This window comes from Onthophagus taurus, chromosome 5 (assembly GCF_036711975.1).
Source record: "Onthophagus taurus isolate NC chromosome 5, IU_Otau_3.0, whole genome shotgun sequence".
In the NCBI taxonomy this organism is placed as follows: domain Eukaryota; kingdom Metazoa; phylum Arthropoda; class Insecta; order Coleoptera; family Scarabaeidae; genus Onthophagus; species Onthophagus taurus.
Window position 1 is genome coordinate 11,616,647 of NC_091970.1, and position 24,400 is coordinate 11,641,046.

General features: G+C 33.6%; 1 protein-coding gene across 1 annotated transcript in view; it reads left to right on the plus strand.

The window, feature by feature from the left end:
- LOC111419931 (Dis3 like 3'-5' exoribonuclease 2) overlaps positions 1–24,400 on the plus strand; it is a 41,700-nt gene that overhangs the window by 4,577 nt on the left and 12,723 nt on the right. The window lies entirely within an intron of this gene.

A 24,400-nucleotide genomic window follows, 5' to 3' on the forward strand; every position in this document is an offset into this window, starting at 1 on the left:
GCACGGGGGTTCTAGAGGGTTCGGCTTAATTATTTAGCGTGGTTGCAAAGTGAAGCACTCCACGGGGGATGAGAAAAAAAATCCTAAAGTTACCCTACAAAATTAACAAAAATTAAATCCTCACCCTGCATCCCCATCTCTAAATTCGGGGGTTTTGATCGTGCACGGGGGTTCTAGAGGGTTCGACTTAATTATTTAGCGTGGTTGCAAAGTGAAGCACTCCACGGGGGATGAGAAAAAAATTGTAAAGTTACCCTACAAAATTAATGAAAATTAAACCCTCACCCTGCATCCCCATCTCTAAATTCGGGGGTTTTGATCTTGCACGGGGGTTCTAGAGGGTTCGGCTTAATTATTTAGCGTGGTTGCAAAGTGAAGCACCCCCCGGGGGATGAGAAAAAAATCCTAAAGTTACTCAACAAAATTAACAAAAATTAAACCCTCACCCTGCATCCCCATCTCTAAATTCGGGGGTTCTGATCGTGCACGGGGGTTCTAGAGGGTTCGACTTAATTATTTAGCGTGGTTGCAAAGTGAAGCACTCCACTTGGGATGAGAAAAGAAATCTTAAAGTTACCCTACAAAATTAACAAAAATTAAACCATCACCCTGCATCCCCATCTCTAAATTCGGGGGTTCTGATCGTGCACGGGGGTTCTAGAGGGTTCGACTTAATTATTTAGCATGGTTGCAAAGTGAAGCACTCCGCGGGGATGAGAAAAAAATTGTAAAGTTACCCTACAAAATTAACAAAAATTAAACCCTCACCCTGCATCCCCATCTCTAAATTCGGGGGTTTTGATCTTGCACGGGGGTTCTAGAGGGTTCGGCTTAATTATTTAGCGTGGTTGCAAAGTGAAGCACTCCACGGGGGATGAGAAAAAAAATCCTAAAGTTACCCTACAAAATTAACAAAAATTAAACCCTCACCCTGCATCTCCATCTCTAAATTCGGGGGTTTTGATCTTGCACGGGGGTTCTAGAGGGTTCGGCTTAATTATTTAGCATGGTTGCAAAGTGAAGCACACCACGGGGGATGAGAAAAAAATCCTAAAGTTACTCAACAAAATTAACAAAAATTAAACCATCACCCTGCATCCCCATCTCTAAATTCGGGGGTTCTGATCGTGCACGGGGGTTCTAGAGGGTTCGACTTAATTATTTAGCATGGTTGCAATGTGAAGCACACCACGGGGGATGAGAAAAAAATCCTAAAGTTACTCAACAAAATTAACAAAAATTAAACCCTCACCCTGCATCCCCATCTCTAAATTCGGGGGTTCTGATCGTGCACGGGGGTTCTAGAGGGTTCGACTTAATTATTTAGCGTGGTTGCAAAGTGAAGCACTCCACTTGGGATGAGAAAAAAAATCTTAAAGTTACCCTACAAAATTAACAAAAATTAAACCATCACCCTGCATCCCCATCTCTAAATTCGGGGGTTCTGATCGTGCACGGGGGTTCTAGAGGGTTCGACTTAATTATTTAGCATGGTTGCAAAGTGAAGCACTCCGCGGGGATGAGAAAAAAATTGTAAAGTTACCCTACAAAATTAATGAAAATTAAACCCTCACCCTGCATCTCCATCTCTAAATTCGGGGGTTTTGATCTTGCACGGGGGTTCTAGAGGGTTCGGCTTAATTATTTAGCGTGGTTGCAAAGTGAAGCACTCCACGGGGGATGAGAAAAAAAATCCTAAAGTTACCCTACAAAATTAACAAAAATTAAACCCTCACCCTGCATCTCCATCTCTAAATTCGGGGGTTTTGATCTTGCACGGGGGTTCTAGAGGGTTCGGCTTAATTATTTAGCGTGGTTGCAAAGTGAAGCACTCCACGGGGGATGAGAAAAAAAATCCTAAAGTTACTCTAAAAAATTAACAAAAATTAAACCCTCACCCTGCATCTCCATCTATAAATTTGGGGGTTCTGATCCTGCACGGGGGTTCTAGAGGGTTCGACTTAATTATTTAGCGTAGTTGCAAAGTGAAGCACACCACGGGGGATGAGAAAAAAATCCTAAAGTTACTCAACAAAATTAACAAAAATTAAACCATCACCCTGCATCCCCATCTCTAAATTCGGGAGTTCTGATCGTGCACGGGGGTTCTAGAGGGTTCGACTTAATTATTTAGCATGGTTGCAATGTGAAGCACACCACGGGGGATGAGAAAAAAATCCTAAAGTTACTCAACAAAATTAACAAAAATTAAACCCTCACCCTGCATCCCCATCTCTAAATTCGGGGGTTCTGATCGTGCACGGGGGTTCTAGAGGGTTCGACTTAATTATTTAACGTGGTTGCAAAGTGAAGCACACCACGGGGGATGAGAAAGAAAATCCTAAAGTTACCCTACAAAATTAACGAAAATTAAACCCTCACCCTGCATCCCCATCTCTAAATTCGGAGGTATGATCGTGCACGAGGGTTTTAGAGGGTTCGACTTAATTATTTAACGTGGTTGCAAAGTCAAGCACACCACGGGGGATGAGAAAAAAAATCCTAAAGTTACCCTACAAAATTAACAAAAATTAAATCCTCACCCTGCATCCCCATCTCTAAATTCGGGGGTTCTGATCGTGCACTGGGGTTCTAGAAGGTTCGACTTAATTATTTAGCGTGGTTGCAAAGTGAAGCACACCACGGGGGATGAGAAAAAAATCCTAAAGTTACTCAACAAAGTTAACAAAAATTAAACCTTCACCCTGCATCCCCATCTCTAAATTCGAGGGTTCTGATCGTGCACGGGGGTTCTAGAGGGTTCGACTTAATTATTTAGCGTGGTTGCAAAGTGAAGCACACCACGGGGGATGAGAAAGAAAATCCTAAAGTTACCCTACAAAATTAACAAAAATTAAACCCTCACCCTGCATCTCCATCTATAAATTTGGGGGTTCTGATCCTGCACGGGGGTTCTAGAGGGTTCGACTTAATTATTTAGCGTAGTTGTAAAGTGAAGCACCCCCCGGGGGATGAGAAAAAAAATCCTAAAATTACCCTACAAAATTAACAAAAATTAAATCCTCACCCTGCATCCCCATCTCTAAATTCGGGGGTTTTGATCTTGCACGGGGGTTCTAGAGGGTTCGGCTTAATTACTTAGCGTGGTTGCAAAGTGAAGCACCCCCCGGGGGATGAGAAAAAAAATCCTAAAATTACTCTACAAAATTATCAGAAATTAAACCCTCCTCCAGCATCCCCATCTCTAGATACGGGGGTACTAGAGGGTTCAACTTAAGTACTTAGCGTGATTTTAGAGTGAAACGCTCCCAAGTGGTGAGAAAAGTTCATATTTGAAATAAAATTTTAGCACCACTACTTGTTTGATCGACTGTAAATATTCGAATCTGTGTCTGGCGAGTGAATCTAACTTCAGCCACATGTTTTTTCGGACACTAATTTAAATGAATTACCTACATTTTATAAGAAATTATTTAAAAAGTACACGACGAGCTCGAGAATGAAATTGTCGTTTCTGACGTTTCCCTCACTACAGCAACCAAACAAAAAAAATAAAGTAATGATTCATCAGGAGTTCATCAGGAGGTGTTATCAAAATCGTCACTAACATGTGGTGATTTACAGTTACAACAGTGTACATCAAGTATAAGCTTCTCTAATCTTAATAATTGTACGTTTAATATTTATTCTAATAAATAATTAATTGTTTATTTGGTTGCTATAAAGAAATGGTTGCTATAAAGAAATGAGGTACTTTTCTTTACGATTTGTAATAAGGAAATATAGGCCATTTCCAGTGAGTGTCCGAAAAATATTGTTATTAAATAGTATAATAATTTTTAGTTATAATTTACAGTTTCCTGTAAATTTAATTTCTTTAAGGACACTAAAGAAAAAGTTTATTTTTAGCTTTATTCTAAAACAATAAGAAATAGACCTGTTACACTCTATATTTTTGTAATCAGAAAAAAATAACGAATTTAATAAGCGAATAATCAGTGGTTGTATCCATTTAAAAAACGAAAATTGTCATGATATCTCAAAATCTAAAACCGAAAAATTTTTTTTGATTAAGTCATGAAATTCTCTGTAAAAAAGTGTCCATATAATGTCTTAATTATAATACTCCACCTATAATAATAACAAAGATAATTGCACTTCTTGGTTTTACGATATTTTCAATTTTCGCCTCTAGGGGAAAAACAAAAGACGATAGCGCTTTGAGGTTTTCGGCATTAGCAGTTTCTCGAAAAACAAGATCATGACATGTAAGCTACTTTTTTTCTAACTCTTATAGTTTCCGAGTTAGCCTATTCGGACATCGAATTTGAACCACCCTGTGTACAGGGTGTTTCAGGTTTTTGTAGCAAGATTTTAACAGTCGATAGATCTTTTAAACACAAAAACTTTATATAAACATAGGTCCACAAACGCTTTGTTTTGGAGATACAGGTGTTCAAATTACGCGTGTGAAGTTGGCCATAGATTTCAGCCATAGATTTTAAACTGAAAAAAATGCGTGATCGGGGTTTTCAATCGATCTAATTTCAACGGCATCGTATTCATGGTCGCCTCTTGTTTCAGATTCGAAAAGAAAATTTTCCTAACCATTTCTTATTATCCGGGAAAATCGATTTTCTTCAAACTTTCGCAAAATTCGGCTCGTTCGGGGTTTTTAATCGATCTAATTTCAACGGCATCGTATTCCTGGTGGCCTCTTGCTTCAGATTCGAACAGAAAATTTTCCTAACCATTTCCTATATTCCGGAAAAATTGATTTTCTTCAAACATAAGCAAATGTCGGGCTGTTCGGGGTTTCTAATCGATCCCATGTCAACGGCATTACATTCCTGGTCGCTTCTTGCTGCAGATTCGAAAAGAACATTCCTTATATTCCGAGAAAATCGATTTTCTTCAAACATTCGCAAATTTTGGCCGATTCGGTTCGGGGTTTCTAATCGATCTCATTTAAACGGCATCTTATTTCTGGTCGCCTCTTGCTTTAAATTGGAACAGAAAATGTTCCTAATCATTTCCTATTTTCCGGAAAAACTGATTTTCTTCAAACATTCGCAAATTTCGACTTGTTCGAGGTTTCTAATTGATCTAATTTCAACGGCATCATATTCCTGGTGTCCTTTTGCTTCAGATTCAAAAAGAAAATTTTCCTAACCATTTCTTATATTCCTGGAAAATCATTTTTCTTCACGCGTGGAAAAATTTTGGTTTAATTTTTTTTTCTCAAAAACCATAAACGCTAGGAAAATGAAATTTGGGGAATATGTTTAACTCATAATAGGACACGTTTTGACCCTATTTGTACTTTCAATCTACCCTTCTAAACTACTAAACGTAACCACCCCCGTTCAATTTATGCATAGATTTTTTTTATGAAGATGATAAATACATTGGAAAAGTTTCAGTTAGATAGATAAAACTATTCTAAAACTTTTTTGTCTCTCTGATGTTCTTTTAAAAATTAATAATTTCTGAGAAAAAAAATAATTAAGCAAACACTAACTGTTAAGCTGTAGGGTTGTTAATCGAAAGTTGGAATGATTTTTAATGAAAAAAATCTTAGTAGGCTTTGCAATCTTTGTCAGAAATATTTTTGACGTTTAAATATCAGTGGTTTTCTTACATTATTATTGTTTTATTTAAAATGCGATAGAACTTTATTCAAAAATTAATTTGAAAAACAATAATAATAGTAAGAAAAACTGACATTTAAACGTCAAAAATATTTCTGATAAAGATTGCAAAGCCTACTAAAATTTTGTCATTAATAATTCATTCCAACTTTTGATTGACAACCCCGTTGTTTAAAAGGCAGTGTTTGCTTTACTATTTTTTTTCTCAAAAATTAGTTGTTTTTGGAAAAATTTCAGAGAGACAAAAAAGTTTTAAAATACTTTCATCTATCTACGTAAAATTTTTCTAATGTATTTATCATCTGTATAAAAAAAATATTCGCAAAATGCAAAGGGGGTGGTTACGTTTAGTAGTTCAGAAGGGTAGGTTGAAAGTACAAATAGGGTCAAAACGTGCCCTATTATGAGTTAAACATATTCCCCAAATTTCATTTTCCTAGCGTTTATGGTTTTTGAGAAAAACAAATTTAACCAAAATTTTCCGACATTTTTGAAGGGGTGTAGCTCCTTAGGGGAGCCGAAGTCGCCTATGGTTCAATCAAAGTATCAAAGTACCCTTAATTCAGTAAAGAATTACCCCTTGAAGTTTGTTGCAGTCATTCAGATACACCCTGTATAACATCTCTCCTCAACTAACAATAAAAACACATTTACATAAATATATCATTCATAAATTTTGTCTATTAGGGGGTCGTTTAATTCGCATAGATTTTCTAACAGGAGGTGCAGGAGGAAATGGTTTTGGGGTATGTGGTGTAATCACCGGACTAGGACCAGCACAAGCTTCCGGTTCAGGAGCATCAGAATCTTCTGATGGGTGCAACTCTTCTCTTAACTCCAAATCAGGTGTATCTGTTTGACTTGTCTGTGGTATTACATTTCTGGTCGAATTTAATAAATCTGGCAAGATCTCCGGTTGATCAATCTTATAAGTTTTTAAATCTTCTCCGTGTACATAACGGATTTCTCCTTCCGTATTTACAAGATATGTATAGCGACTCACCGCTTTTGGTACTTTTCCCTTAATCCACTTATTCTTTCCATTTCTTTTATTATATACTAGAACTTCTTCTCCCTCAAAAAATGTCTTTTTTGGTCGTTTTATGTGATCTAACTTCACATTTTCTCTTTTTTCTCTCGGTTTTAGAAAATCTAACTTAGTTCGTGGAATGTATTTCAATAAATACTTCGCTGGAGTTTTGCCTGTTACACTATTAGGTGTCACATGATGTTTCAGTAAAATATTGTCGATTCTGAATTGTAATTCCTCGTCAGTTTTACATTTTATGATCTTCTCCATATTTTGCTTTATAGTTGCCACTTGGCGTTCTGCACATCCGTTCGAACGTGGGTGTAACGGTGGTGTTAATATGTGTTTGATTTTATTTTTTATACAGAATTTTCGAAATTTCTCTCCATTAAATGGAGGTCTGAAAACTGTAAATAATCCTCTCAATGGGGTGATGGTGTTCGTGCTCGAAACAATTTTAACTTCCACCCATCTGCTTAAAGCATCCACCACTATCAAAAAATACTTCCCAAATTTTTGAAAGAAATCTATGTGTAACCTCTGCCACGCTTTCTTTGATTTAGTCCAAGTCGTAAACTTTTGTTCTGGTTGTTTCGATGTCACCGTTGCACAGTCCACACAATGTGCCGCTACATCTTCAATATTCTTGTCTATTCCTGGCCACCAGTAAAGACTTCTGGCTAACATCTTCATTCTCACTACTCCAATGTGTTCTTCATGCAGTTGGAATTATCACTCTTGCACCCCATACCATACAATCATTATCAAAGGTTATTTCATGCTTCCTCTGAAAGTAAGGTTTTAACGACTCCTCTACTTTAGTATTTGGCCATCCTCTTCGGATAAATTCTGCAACACGGCACAAAATGAGATCGACTTTAGTGTATTTAATTAGATCATATACATCTACTGGTTCACCATTCAATTCGTCTTCCGCAAGCAGATAACTTCCACCAACATCACTGATACCGTGAATTTTGTCTATGTGTTCGGTCTCTTCTTCAAGAGGTAATCTAGAGAACGCATCTGCATTACTAATCTCTGATCCCTTTTTATATTCAATATTGTAGTTGTAAGCTGACAAATACAACGCCCATCGTTGCAAACGCGCAGCTGCTACTGCCGGTACTTCAGTTTTCTCTCCGAAGATCAACTTTAATGGTTGATGATCCGTAATTAATGTAAATTGTCGCCTATATATGTAATTATGAAATTTTTTTACTGCAAATACAATCGCCAATGCCTCACGTTGAATCTGTGCGTAATATCGTTGACATGCTGTAAATGTTGATGATGCAAACATCACCGGTCGTTCGATTCCCTCAATAATGTGACTCAAGATCGCTCCACACGCATAAGGTGATACTTTGGGTTATAGTGCACTAGCATAGAACTCCTCAACAGAAGACATTTTGCTTCCTGAAATGCTGTCTCACACTTGCTGTCCCAAACAAAAGTTGAATTTTTTTTCTCTAGGTCATACAATGGTACCAATACATCAGAAGCCATAGGAAGAAATTTCCTGTAATAGTTCAAAATCCCCAAAAATGATCTTACCTGAGTTAAGTTACCACGTTCTCTATCAATAATAATGCATACTTATCCACATGCAATAAAGGGTTTAATGTTACCTTGAAATCTGCACACAAGCGAATACTGCCATTTTTTTTTGGTACAACCACCATAGGAGTTGCCCAGTCGCTGTACGACACTCCTTCGATTATCCCTGCTTTCTCCATAGCCATCAATTCCGCTTCCACACTCTCCCTTAAGGCATGAGGGGTGTTATAGGGCCTGTGGAACACGGGTGAGGAACCGTTTTTTACTTTGATGTCTAATCTAAAACCCTTGATACTTTGTGATCTATCTTTGGTACATACATTTGAATATTTCTTTACTATATCAGTAGTTCTTAAATCTAATCCTAACTCTTTTACTTGATATACTTTATGAAATAACCGCCGCCATTGCGGTTTTATTTTGTCTAACCAGTCACTATATCCGCTACTTTACGGACACACTGTATAGTTTTCCACCAGCTGTATTTACAATTAGTCTTCTTCCAGCGGTTTCTATACTTCTGTCAACAGTAAGTAGTCTTCTGCAAGCAGTATTTAGTCTTCCATTAGCAATATGGTGCGCACTTAATTTAGAACAGGCTGTATATCGTCCATCTTTTAATGAAAGTTTCTGAATGTTGCTTTATTCTACTATAATCCTTATTTTTATAAGATTACAAGCGAACAACAATTTAGACAAACGGCAGAACGTATACATACGTACATATAAAACAATAACTTAATAAAGTAATTATTCACTATCCATTTTACTTGAACTATCTTTGCCCAATGATATAATGAATGGTTCGATTATGTCATCTTATTTAGTCACACATTCTTCTTTAATTACATCTTCAACACATTTTTTCCAATTGTCCAGAGTGACATTCTGGATAGCCTGTACTAAAAGTACCTTCAAATTTGCTAATTTGAATGAAGTATTCTTATTTGCCACCTCATTTTTTAACTGAGCCCACACCAACTCATTTGGGTTGGTCAAAAACAGTTTTGATGCAATTTTTGACCATCTTATCTGTTACGTGAGTATTATATGGGTCTTTATTTAGTCGAATTAGGTGAATAAGCTAAGACCGAACCATCTTTTCATTGTACTGAATATTTTTGGATGTCAACCAAGGTTGCATATCGAGCTTTTCAGATGTTGTTGTGTTTCACTGTTAACACTTGATCAAAGCATCATTAAAAATAAACCATTCTCCAGAAAACCAGAGATCAGATGCTATGTGCAAAATAATAAGACGTCTCCCTTTCCCAGCAGGATTACGTAAGCCTGTAATCCTTCTGTAAACGTTTGTCGTTTACTTTTTATACTGTCATCCACCCAAATTTGTTGTTTGATATGACCTTCGTTTAGCCATGTTTGATCCAAATAATATATTGGCCGATTTTGGCGGCGATACTCTATAATTGTCATCAAATACCTTTTTCTCCACCTAATTATGTCATCATGTTCTATCAACACACTTTTTCGATCTCTCTTTATACAGGGTGATTCAAAAAACCGCTGACAGACTTCTAGAGTAGATAATACATGAAAAATTAAGATGAATAGTCTTAATATACATGGGGTCGCAAATGCCTCCTTAACGAGACATAAACTTTCTTTAAAATTAAAGATTATCTGCAATAAAAACCCCTTTTTTAAAAATATTTTCAACTCCACCGCTAATTTTGTCAAACGGGCAGTATTTTCGTGTAAAGTGATCAATTATCTATCAATTGGTCTCTTACAAAACTTTAATTAAAGCAACAGTTTTTGATTGAATTAATAAATTTTCTACAAACGTGTTTTTCTTAAAAACTATTGCTTTGATCAAAGTTTTGTAAGAGACCAATTGATAGATAATTGATCACTTTACACGCGTAGAGAGTAATGGCGTAGACAATATTTTTAAAAAAGTGTCTGTCAGCGGTTTTTTGAATCAACCTGTATATCTACAATAATTATATATCATATTTAATTATATCAGAATACATTTACTCGATTTTTTTTATATTGATTAGAACATGACCTGAAGTTTATCATTTTCATAAATTTCTACATTTTCATTTCAGTCAATACTTTATCAAGGGTAGGAAGTTCATTTTTATAAAAAAAATCTGTGAATTAATTGTTTTATCGAATTCTTGCAAGTTTTATCGTAATCAGCAATTAATGAGTGTCTTCCAGAACTTTGTTTAGGTGGCGTAACTTGTTCCTTCTCCTTATATTCTTGTATAGTGCGATAAATGGTAGACTGCACCACTCCTAAAAATAATATAACATTATATGTACAGGGTGTCCCAATTTCGATGTCCGCATAGGCTATCTCCGAAACTAAAAGAGATAGAAAAAAAGTAGCTTACATGTCATGATCTCGTTTTTCGAGAAAATGCTAATGCCGAAAACTCCGAACAGCTATCGTCTTTTATTTTCGCCCTATCGACAAAAACTGAAAATTTTGTGAAAACGACAATCGCGAATATCTCACTTATTATCAAAGATGGAGTATTATAAAGAAAACGTTATATGGGCAACTTTGTACGAAGAATTCAGTGGCGTAGGTAGAATTTTTTTGCCATCTTTTATTTTCAAGATTTTAGACGTAACTTTATTTTTTTAAATGGAAACCATAGTTGGCAATGACCTAAATTAATTTGTTATTTTCTTCTGATAACAAATATATATAGTTTGTGTGCTGTAGATGAACAAAAATTCATTTTGTTCTATCTACAGCTAATGTATGTATTTAAAAGTTAATGTTGCTATGGTGATGACCATACATACTATGATGGAACATAATGTATCAAATAATTGCCAAAGTTTGTATTTAAAAATTCGATAACAACTCTGGCATTATATGCTGGTACGAAGCACCAGCATGTTAAGTGTCAAAGTATAACAAAACTCAATAAAACTTTACAATGAATTTCGAAAATTATGAAAAATGTGACATGATGGAATGCTATATGTTATCAGTTATCAGATAAGAATGCGACCTTCAGTCGGTTAGCAGAAAATTTAATAGATTTTTCGTCCTTCCCCAAATCACGTGCAAAAACATACCAAAATGATCTGCGAGAGGATGAAGTCAATGTGTTCGCTTCACTTGTGATAAATCTCTGACCCAAAAGCCGCTGCTCCCGAATATGAAAGAAAAATAAGTATAAACATACAAAGCGGGGCTTACTCATTACTTACGTGGCGGAGATGTCAATCTAAGATTAGAATTTAGTAGATGATATTTAGAAAAATTAAATAATCTGTATTTTGTTCAAAATGTCATATGGACCGATGAAGTCTTTGAGTGTTCAAAGAAGATTGGGGTTCAATGTATGGTGTGCGCTTTTAGATAATAGAATTTTGGCATATAGTATCTACCATAAAAACTTAAACTCAGGGAAATACCTCAATATTTATATTAAGGCAGCACATTGAGCCTTTGGTCGACAATTTGCCACTAAATATGTCTCAAATGACATATTTTTAATATGACGGAGCACCAGCACATAATGCCAGAGTTGTTAGTGAATTTTTAAATACTACTACAAGCTTTGGTAATAATTGGAAACAATGTTTTCCATCATGGTATGGTTATCACCACAACAACATTAACTTTTAAATACATACGTACAATAGTTTTAGATAGAATAAAATGAATTTTTGTTAATTATTCAATAACTATAAAAAATATACTCCACAAACTATACAGGGTGGTTCAGTTTTTAATCGGGAAACTTTACTAGGACGTAGTACTTGCCAAAATAACACAAGTTTTTTATATAAACATAGGGTCGCAACTCTTTTGTTTTCGAGCTATGAGCGATCAAAGTTGAGCTAAAAATTTACATTTTATTATTTATTTCGGCTATAAGTGAACCGAAGAATTTGAAATTTGGTATGTATTTACTACTGGTTAACATCTTGTTTTCTAGCATACCTTAAGCTTCCCTAGCGCCCTCTAAGGGGATGAAATTCACCACCCCCTTGGTTCTTTTTAGAAGAACTTTTTAACGCCATGGAGTATTAACATAAAAAAATATTGGTTATAAAGCTCATTCTTTAATGGTACTTTTTTGTCTCTTTAGTTTTTTTCCTAAAATTGATAGTTTTTGTGTAAAAAAATGGAATGTCGTGCCATGTACCGCCATGCTTAGCTAAAATTACTCTAAAAGTTGGCTTTGATTTTCAAAAAACAATTTATGTTTGTATTGAGACGAGCTGTTAGTTACGTTAAATCCTCTTAATTGTTGACAATTATTGAAAATATTTCTTGATTGTTATTAAGTTAAAGTATCATTATTTTTTTATTGTTGATCATTGTTTAAAAAACTACGAAAAATTGATCATGCCACGATTATTTTCGACAGAAGAATACGCAGACATTCATTTTATTTATGGTTTTTGTGATGGAAATGCGGAAGCGGCATCTAGAGAATACGCTAGAAGGTTTCCTAATAGAAGATGTCCTGATCCTCAGGTATTTATCAATACACATCAACGTTTTCGACAATATGGTTTAAATACCCAGCAAGTACGAAATAATCAAAATAACAGAAACCAAAGAGCAATTTTAAACCTTTTTGATAATGACAGCACATTAAGCAGTCGCATAGCTGCTAGACTACTTCAAGCTCAAAATTTACGAGTCTCAAGAAGTACAATTTTACGAACTCTGATCGTTTTCAACCTGTACAAAATTTAAGACCTGAAGATGGTCCTAAAAGAGTAACTTTCTGTAGGTGGTTTGTACAGTCTGTTGAACGTGACCAAAATTTTTGTAAGAAGATTTTGTGGACAGATGAAGCCACGTTTACAAGAAGGGGTGTCGTAAATTACCATAACTTACATAGTTGGGAGCATGAAAATCCCCATGCAATACGTCCAAAAACCTACCAAACAGAGTTTAGTTTTAATGTGTGGATGGGTGTCATTAATAATAACCTCTGTGGGCCTTATTTTTTAAATTTTTTGCAAAACGATTTGGCGGAATGTTTATCGGACGTTCCTCTAGGTGATCTGGAGCAACATTGGCTTCAGATGGATGGGGCACCATCGCATTACAGCGCTAACGTACGTGCATGGTCATAGACGGATAGGACGACTAGGTCCTGTCAATTATCAAGAGGCAAACCGAGGTCCCGTTGCCTGGCCACCAAGGTCTCCTGATCTTAACGTTTTAGATTTTTTTGTGTGGGGCTATATGAAAAATCTAGTTTACGCCGCTCCAATAAACACTCGGGAAGAACTGTTGGGAAAAATAAAAGACGCTGCTAACACTTTAAGGAACAATCCGTTTCAAATATTAGCAGCAGTTAATTCTGTTGTTACAAGATGCCAAAAATGCATTGATAACAATGGCATGCATTTTGAACAATTTTTAAATTAATTGTGTTTATTTTTGTAATGAGTTTTTTTGATAAATTTGTTTCATTTTGATTCTTAATTAGTTTTCTGTTTGTTTTGTAATTTCCATTTTTTTAGTATACTATTTAATTTATTATTAAATGTTACTTATCTTTTGAATGATTATTTTAACTTAAATTTAATTAAATTTTTTATTACTTTAATGAGAAAACAAGTCAAGAGACGAAATCGTAAATAATTTGTGTTATTGTGTTAGTCCAAAATCCTGGTAAGTTTACATCTTCCATAGCCAACTTAAAATTTTGTTTTTTATTTGTAGGTAGCGCTTTGCCGCGCAATGTAACATATTTTATTTTTTTACGCAAAAACTATCAATTTTAAGAGAAAAACTAAACAGACAAAAAAGAACCACTAAAGAATGAGCTGTACAACCCATATTTTTCTATGTTAATATTGCATTGCGTTAAAAAGTTCTTCTAAAAAGAACCAAGGGGGTGGTGAATTTCATCCCCTTAGAGGGCGCTAGGGAAGCTTAAGGTATGCTAGAAAACAAGATGTTAACCAGTAGTAAATACATACCACATTTCAAATTCTTCGGTTTACTTATAGCCGAAATAAATAATAAAATGTAAATTTTTAGCTCAACTTTGATCGCTCATAGCTCGAAAACAAAAGAGTTGCGACCCTATGTTTATATAAAAAACTTGTGTTATTTTGGCAAGTACTACGTCCTAGTAAAGTTTCCCGATTAAAAACTGAACCATCCTGTATACAGTGTGTCCCCGGATAGGTGAAACGACTCTTATAAAAGGTAAAATTTTTTCGATATTAATTGTAATTTTTTGGGGTTTAGCCCTGCTTGATGAAAGACTAATTTTGAACATATTTTCAATTTTTAAAAAACAAATGAGTGTTGACAGTGAAAGAAAAACTTTTTTTGTGGCAGGTAAAGTACCTTTTCTGTTTACAGTACGTGAAAGTGTTACTAAGAAATTTTGTTCAGAATGAAAAACTATAGCCATATGCAAATTTTTGAAATGATCGGCCTACTTTGATAAAAATCCATATCAAACAATTTTATTTCTAAAAAGACTGCCATGGAAAAACAAAATTTCTTTCCTGTCAATATTAATCTGCCAAACTGTAATTTAGTAAACTTAAAGTGTTTTTTAAATACACTGTTAACATTAGAGGAAAAAATTTACGTGATTAATGCCCGTTTGCACCGTTTTTGAGTTAAGCTTTGCTTAACTAAGCGTCCCTTAATTTTTAAGCCAAGCTTTAAATGTAATCCGTTGCACCGCAATATATTTAAGAAAGTTTAGTAAAGCAAAAATAAACTCGGCAACAACGCACTAAATCGGTGAAAATGGGAAACTGTATTACCGATAATCTTTTTTTAATAATTGGTTTTGACATTTCAAAGTTAGTGTGCGAAATTTGTACTTTTTACAACTCCGAATAAGAATGGACGTGGAAAAGAAAAAGAGAATGCGTTCTCTTAATTATAGTTGCCGCGAAAAGGAAGTACTATTATCAATAGTTTCCAGTTACAAAAACATTGTCGAAAACAGAAAAACAAACTGTGTGTCTGCGGAACAAAAATTAAGTATTTGGAAAGTTATTGCTGACGAATTTAACAGTCAGTCGCCAAATACATGTTATAGAAGCGTTGATTCGTTGAAAAAGTATTATGAAAATCAAAAAAAATTATTAAATTATTAATTAAAAAAAATATTATTTATTTGTTTAGTTAAGGTTTTTTTTTATTAAATTATGTCAATATACCTGGAGATTGTATCTTTATGTGGGTGCCATCAATGCATCCTACAATACTTGGAAATAATGCAATATTATAAAAATCTCTTTGTATTTTTTGAATATTATTTTCTGTTGGCATTTTTATGTAAGCATGAGATAGACTAGCTAATGCAATTGAAACATTTTTAATAATTCTTGATGATGTAGAAACATGAGTCCCCATAAAATCTGATATGGTTGACAAATGTCCACCTGTAGCATAAAAACGTAGACATGTTAATAATTGGTCCATAGGGCTTAAGCTGTTATTTCTACAAAAAGAATCAATAATTAATTACATATTTATTATTTACATAATATTTTACGTACATGTCTGCAGGATATTCAAGCTTTTCTTCAATTAGTGGTAAAATGTTTAAAACAGTATTCTTTGTTAAACGAAATCGTTGAAAAAATGTAAGGTTATCCAAATCTTCAAAATGATTGCGCCGTAGATATATCCGTTTAGGAAATCCATAATCAACAATCTCTAATATTTCTGCATCATTTCCAAACATATCTTCATCGTCGTCAAAAATATCCATGTTTTCACAATTTTCACGTCACACAATGACAAATAAATTTTTTCACGTAATTTAAAGCTACGCTTAACCGGTAAACTCCGAACATTGAACGCTTAAATTAACCTGAGAATAAGCGTAGCTTAAACAACGGTGCAAACCGATTTAAAAATTTAAGGAAAGCTTAGCGTAAAGCGACGCTTAACTATTGCGGTGCAGACGGGCATCAATGTTATAAAACCGGGGAAAACCGATAAACATGGCTATTGCTTTATTTAGTGGAAAATTTTCAAATACTGGAAATAAAAGAAGTACTTGTCTTCGTTTAATCAAAAGATTTCTTACAGCAGGAAGTATTCACTCTAAAAAAAATTATGATGAAACTGATTAACTGTTAATTATGATTAACTGTTTTCTTTTGTGGGCGAACGAACAATTAATTTTTTGTGAACATTTTAACAACGCTTTGTTTATTTCTCCCGAACAATTTGAATCTCAAAACAAAAAATCTTAATAAAGTATCTAATCTTATAAAGTAGGCCAATGATTCCGAAAGTTTGCATATGGTCATAACTTTTTATTCTGAACAAAATTTCTTAGTAACATTTTACCATACTGTAAACAGAAAAGGTACTTTACCTGACATACAAGAAGTTTTCGCTTCAGTGTCAATACTCACTTAAACTTTTAAAGCTTGAAAATATGTTTAAAATTAGTCTTTAACTAAGCAGGGCTGAACCCCAAAAAATGACAATTAATATCGAAAAAAATTTACATTTTATAAGAGTCGTTTTACCTATCCGGGGACACACTGTATATTTGTTATCAGAAGAAAATAACAAATTATTTTAGATCATAGCCAACTATGGTTTCCATTTAAAAAAATAAGGTTACGTCTAAAATCTCGAAAATAAATGATGGGAGAAAAATTCTACCTACGCCACTGAATTCTTCGTAAAAAGTTGCCCTTATAATGTTTTATTCATAATACTCCATCTTTGATAATAAGTGAGATATTCACGATTGTCGTTTTTGCAAAAATTTCAGTTTTGGCCGATAGGGCGAAAACAAAAGACGATACCTGTTCGGAGTTTTCGGCATTAACATTTTCTCGAAAAACGAGATCATGACATCTCGCTCGATAGCCTATGCGGACATCGAAATTGGGACAGCCTGTATATTAAGACTATTCATCTTAATTTTTCATGTATAATCTGCTTTAGAAGTCTCAGCGGTTTTTTGAATCACCCTGTATATCTACAATAATTAATATATCATATTTAATTATATCAGCATACATTTACTCGATTTTTTTTATATTGATTAGAACATGACCTGAAGTTTATCATTTTCATAAATTTGTACATTTTCACGCTGTTTCATTTCAGTCAATACTTTATCAGGGGTAGGAAGTTCATTTTTTAAAAAAATCTGAATTAATTGTTTTATCGAATTCTTGCAAGTTTCATCATAATCAGCAATTAATTGAACTTTTCCTTATAACTTCTCCTTATATTCTTTTGTAGTGCGATAAATGTTAGATTGCACCACTCCTAAAAATAATATAACATTATATGTACAGGGTGTCCAAATTTCGATGGGTTTGCAGGGTATCTCAGTTATTATGAAAGATAGAAAGTTGCGGTTTTCGCGAACCTGAGCTACTTTTTTGTGAAACTTACAATGCCGTAAACCAAATTTTCATAGACCTCTTCGTTTTTGATATACAGGGAGTATTTCAAAATTTACGATTTTCAGACACCCCCCGTATCTCGGCTATCCGGAAACTTAGTAAAAAAGTAAAAACGGGTTCTAATAGATTTTTTCACGTAGAATCCAATGATGCACGTAGAATTTTTCTAGACATCACGGTTTTTGAGTTATAAACACAACTTAGGTTTTTTTAAATGGAACCACCTATATTTTATTTTTTTATTAAACTAGACTTTTTTCAAGCTTTTCAATGATATATAATACTCCATACTTACCTTTATAATTAACTTCGAAATTAAAAAAACCACATTATTTTATAAGTAGGCTATGATAAATTAAGTGATCGCGTTGCTAGGATACCAGAATAAACAAAGAATTTTGAAAATACTATAATATTAATTATTGACTTATTAAAAAAATGTATCTATTAAATTTTGTTTGCTAAAAACGAAAAATTATTAAAAACTAAACATTATGCAAATATGGCTTCAAGTTACAAGAATTGTTCAAAGTTGTTACCATTTTGATGCACACATTGTTCACAAAGTTTAGTAATGCGTTTAATTGCATTTAGAATAGTTATGGGATGTTGCTGTAAATGTGAAAAAGCATCAGTTACAGCAATTTTCAATTCCAATTTTGTTCTTGATATATCCCCATAAAAAGAAGTCCAAAATAGATAAATCAGGTGATCTTGCTGGCCATCGCGTTGGACCATGTGTTGGACCATGTGGCCTATCCACCTACCAGGAAATTCTGCAGTTAGGTAGCGACTGCTGAAAATAAATATTATTTAGCCGAATAAGAGGAATATCATCCAAAATCTCTGGCAAAGCCTCTTGCAAGAGGGCCAAATAGCGATTAGCGCAAAGGTTTTCTTCAAATATTTTGTAAACAATTCGTGGCCCAATAATAAAACATGCCACGCTAAAACCAAATTTTCCTTGACGCTCCCGCTCAATTATAATATGTTGGTTTTCTTGATGCCAATGCCTGTTATTATGACGATTATAGATTCCTGTGCTGGTAAAATATGCCTCATCAGACCATACATTACAGAATTCCAAACGTCGTTCGGCATCTCCCGGGTGTAAGTGGTCAACTATTTGTTCTTTGTAGGGTTTATATTTATACTTTTTTAGAATCGCACAGGCTGTCGATTTTTTAATTCCAACTTGACATTCAATTTCCCTACATGATGTTTTAGGCGCGGCTTCCACACATCCTAACACGGTAAATTCATTGTTATTCCGATTTTCTTTATTATATTTTTTTGGCCTGGGCATCAAAAAACTTCCATAATTGATCAAATTACACTTTATTCGCAAAAAAATTTTTGAATTTGGTTGCGCTCTTTCTGGATATCTGAAGTGAAACAATCTGCTAATAAAATGTTATTGCTGATAAATGTTGCATTCTACCTATTTATGTATAATTCAGCAGCTTGATTAACATTTTCATTTGCATGAATGTAAAATGCTAGCATGTCATATTTTTCATAATTTTCATAGCGCTCCATTTCAAGAAAAAGATAATTAAGTTAAGTTAATTAAAGGTAATTAAGTAACACACGACTTATTGTTAGCACAAAATTCAAAATTAAGTTTGACAGTAATTAACTATATTTACTTTGTTTATTCCGGTATCCTAGCAACGCGATTACTTAATAGACAACCTAAGCCTTGACGTAACAGAGATAGGCGGAGCTTATATCGACTCCAAACATTTTCATAGCTAAGTGTGTTGCTAACGGTAAATTACCATATGCAATTTTTCAATTAGTGTTAAAATAAAATAAACTAAGTGACTTTTTATGACATTTTTATTACGGTTTATCATTAGCAACTGTGGTTAGCAACGAAATTGTTTGGAGTCGATATAAGCTCCGCCCATCTCTGTGACGTCAGGCTAGGCAGTCTATTTATCATTGCCTACTTATAAAATAATGTATTTTATTCAATTTCGAGGTTAATTATAAAGGTAAGTATAGAGTATTATATATCATTGAAAAGCTTGAAAAAAATCCAGTTCAATAAAAAAATAAAATATAGCTGGTTCCATTTAAAAAAACCTAAGTTGTGTTTATAACTCAAAAACCGTGATGACTAGAAAAATTCTACGTGCACCATTGGATTCTCCGTAAAATAATCTATTAGAACCCGTTTTTACTTTTTTACTAAGTTTCCGGATAGCCGAGATACGACGGGGGGTGTCTGAAAATCGTAAATTTTGAAATACTCCCTGTATATCAAAAACGAAGAGGTCTATGAAAATTTGGTTTGAGGCATTATAAGTTTCACAAAAAAGTAGCTCAGGTTCGCGAAAACCGCAACTTTCTATCTTTCATAATAACTGAGATATCCTGCAAACCCATCGAAATTTGGACACCCTGTACAGGGTGGGCAAATTTGGGTGTTATTATAGGCTATCTCAGAAACTATAAGAGATACGAAAAAAGTAGGTGCCATGTCCCGGTGTCTTTTTTCGAGACTAATTCAATCCCGCAAACATCAAACCTCTATCTTCCTTTGTTTTTAAGTTATAGCCAAAAAGTTAAATTTTCGTGATTTCAAAAAATGCTCATATTTCGTTTATTTTTGAAATTAGAGAAATGGGGTTGATACGTTCTTAAGACACTTTTTTAAGTAGAATATACTGCCGTTGAAAAATTTTAAAAATATTTGATAATTTTTGAGATACAACACAAAGTTGTATTTTTTTAAATACAAACTATAATTGATTATGATGTTAATGAAAAGAGCATATTTTTAGCTTTCCAATGATGTATCGCATGTATGGTATATTTGCGGAAAATAAGCGTTAATTTTCAATTCCAAAATAGTAAGCGCTAAAGTTCAAAATTTTGATTATTATTTATATATTTGACCATTATGCAGGATAAAGTGGGTTTTGTACCAACGAATAAAAACTTTGAATAGTTGATTTAAATTTCTCAGTGTCTAATCCCTGACTTTGTTCACCAATAAAAAATGATTTGTAGATAAAGTTTGTTTATTAAAAATACAAGAAACGTATTAATTAATGAATAATTAAATATGAACAACAACCTCAGGAACTAAACAGTCACAGACTGTGTCATCTTCTTCTACTAAACTTACTGGTTGTAAGGTTAGAACAGTTGGGTATCAATGAATGAAATCTTCTGTAGTATCTTCCCAGTTTTCCCCAACCATGAAATTTAGAAGTTTTTTCATATTTGCAACCTTTTCTTTTGAAATTGGGTGAGATAGAGGAAGATTAGGGATCATAAACTGGGCCTTATCTATCATTTTTAAAGAATCATTTTTTAATTTTATGTATTTAAAGATAATGAGGATTTTTTAAACTCGTTTCGAAAAATTCATGAATGAAATGATCAGAAAACTCACGTTACTATAGTAACTAAGTGGCACTTAACGTTTTCCTCGCCTACTATAATTAGAATTTTGAATATTAATCTTTAATGTTTTAGAATTAAAAAATAATGTTTATTTTCCCCAAATACTTACGCCATGCGTGCAATACATCATTGGAAAGCTAAAAATACGCTCTTTTCAGTAAAACCATAATCTACTATAGTTTGTATTTAAAAAAATACAACTTTGCGTTGTATCTCAAAAATCGTCAAATATTTTTAAAATTTGTCAACGGCGGTATATTCTACTTAAAAAAGTGTCTTAAAAACGTATCAACTCCATTTCTCTAATTTCAAAAATAAACGAAATATGATAATTTTTGGAAATCACGAAAATTTGACTTTTTGGCTATAACTTAAAAATAAAAGAAGATAGAGGTTTGGTGTTTGCGGGATTGGATTAGTCTTGAAAAAAGAGACCGGGACATGGCACCTACTTTTTTCGTATCTCTTATAGTTTCTGAGATAGCCTATAATAACACCCAAATTTGCCCACCCTGTACTTATTGATGGTGGTGTCTTTTAATACCAACCTATCATACTCGATATTCTTGCGACAATACCCTTGATTCTCATTGTGGGCTTGTCTGCTCGAATTTTTTTTGAATACCGTATTTTCTCGAATCTTATCCGCACTCGAATCTAATCAGCACCCCGACTTTAAAAATGCATAGTGGTAAAAAAATTTAGTTTGCGAATGTAATCCGCATCTTTCTTTGAGCAATTCGACAACACCAAAACTATGCGATGCTTGTTAACCATAAATATATATTTTTTCCGTTGACTGATGCACCTAAAGAAACCTTGTTTACGACGAGTTTTTATTAGACTAGACTTTAAATTTACCAAGCCAGAAAAAATTTGAAAATAAATATAATTTTAAAAATAAATAGTAATGCCTTGCACGAATTCCGTTTATGTACTGCCTTCGTAGTAGCTCGAACGTGGTGTGTGCTTAATTATACATATAATAGCGTAATTATAAAAAAAAAGTAGCAAAAATCTAAGAAGTTCTTCTATACAGCAAAGTTTAAAGAGATGTTATTAAGTTAGCGTTAAGGAAATCGAAAAGCTGGTACAATTTTTGCTGTTAACCTTTAGAGGACCGGGACCACCACTTAAGTGGTGGTCTATGTTATCAGTCTTTGTATTTGATAAATATATCATATGAAGTACATTTTGTATCGATTTTCTTCAGACAATATGTTACCTAAAATCTCGGCCCCCTAAAGGTTAATGAAAGTAACGTTGCGGCTGTTGCGGAAAGACAAGGTATAGTTCGTTTTTTTTCTATAATACTTGTCAATGTAAATTTTTTAGGGTTTCTGTTGGTATTATCTAGGATCCGTATAAAATTTATGTTGTTTTCCTGATTTTTAGTAACATTTTCAACAACTAAATAGTTGAGGTTAAAATACTAATAAATTTTTAGATAAATACGATTTTAACGAAGTACATATTTATTGTAAAAGCGTTTTTTATGCACCTTTTCTTTTTGAATAACGAAAGCTCAAACGTCAGTGTGACATATAGTGATGGACTAAAGTGTTGGCACACTTGACATCATTAAGTAAAATTGAGGTCTACGTAAAATTAAAATAAAAATTTTATTTAGTTGTTTCACCAAAAATATTTATTGACATTTTCACTACTTAATATTATATAGAAATATAAAATAGAAACATTCATATAAAAAATAACAACAAAATGTTTTTAAAATACTAATTTTTGAGTGGACAAAAGTGTTCGCACAGTAACTTTTTCATTTATTAAACATAATGGGTTGGCAGCAATGACGTTATAATATACCAACGGAGAAAATCCCGATCTGTCATACGCGCGTAAAGGTTATTTAAATAGTTGAATTTCATAAAAGTGTTTAATTTATCGATATGAGCGGCAAACGGAAAGAAACAACTGCAGCTGAGAGAGAAATCATAATCCGCCTACATAAACAAAATAAATCATACTCCGAAATTGGAAAAATAGTAAACAGAAGTAGATTTAGCATTAGAAGCATAATAAAACAATGTATATCTATTTCAAAACATGATAAAACAAAACTCCCTGTTAATTTTGCCAACTTTACAACAATTTGACAGGTATTATAGAAAAAAAATGAACTATAGCTATTGCAGACTGTGAGGCATCGTGCAAAAAATTTACCGGGCCAAAGAAGAGACGATTTCATGAAATTGACGAGGCAGTTTTTTAGTTCTCTCAAGAAAAACGAAAGGAGGACTAAAAAATTTTTAATACTAGCAAAGGTTGGGTTGTGGGATTTATGCGCCGAATGGTGTTATCGTTGAGGCGCAGAACTACAATTTCTCAAAAGCTCCTAATGATTTTCAAGAAAATTTCAATTTTATCTCAAACTGTAAATGTCAACGAAATGGTAGTATATCTGGATTGCCACCCAATTACACACTGGAAAGAAGAGGTGTGTGGGAAATTTCTTTATAAACGAGTGGTTGCAAAAAATTGCGCATAACATTGATGCGCAGTAACAAGTGATAGGGAAAAATTGCTGTCATTATTAATATTGAGAAAAAAACCATTCTGAAATCTGAAAGATTTCCTAGTAGTAAAGACGTCCTAGTTAGGGCACAACAAAAAGGATGGATAATGGAAAAGCTGATGATGGAATGATTAAGACAAGTATGGAATCTTAGACCAGGAAGATTATTAAATAAGGATATGAATTAATCATAGACTGATTGCCCTTGGTTTAGACTTCTTGTCATAATAATAATACCTGGTGAAATAACATCCATACCACAACCTGTGTATGTATTCAATTAAAGGAGCTTCTGAACTTGTTCAGTGAGTGTAGGCGACATGGAAAACGATCCCTGAAAACAATATGATAACATCATTTAAGAAGTTTTGTATAATCCGAAGATGACGTAATATGGGAAGAAAATGATACATAAAAATGTAAATATCGTTCTAAAACCCTTAATAAAGTGTTATTGTTATAATGTGATTTTATTTTACTATTTTCCAAATTGCAACTATACGACTGCGAATCTAATCCGCACCCGATTGTAATACGCATTTGATTTTAGAGCACATAAAATTTGTAAAAAAGGTGCGGATTACATTCGAGAAAATACGGTATATTTAATATTATATTCTGTTTCTCAATCACAGATAGATGTCCTAACTTGAGATATTTTCTGCGGAGATATTTCCAATCCAGAAGTACTTGTTACATCGTCCATATTGAAGAAAAATGTCAGCCGATTAGTTTTTAAAAGAATTATTTTTCTATTACAACGCAAATTTAAGGAGAAAAATTAAACGCAAGCGCACTCACAAAAATACACGATTTATACAGCAACAGCTGTAATTTTTGCTTAAAACTGACCAATAGCAACCC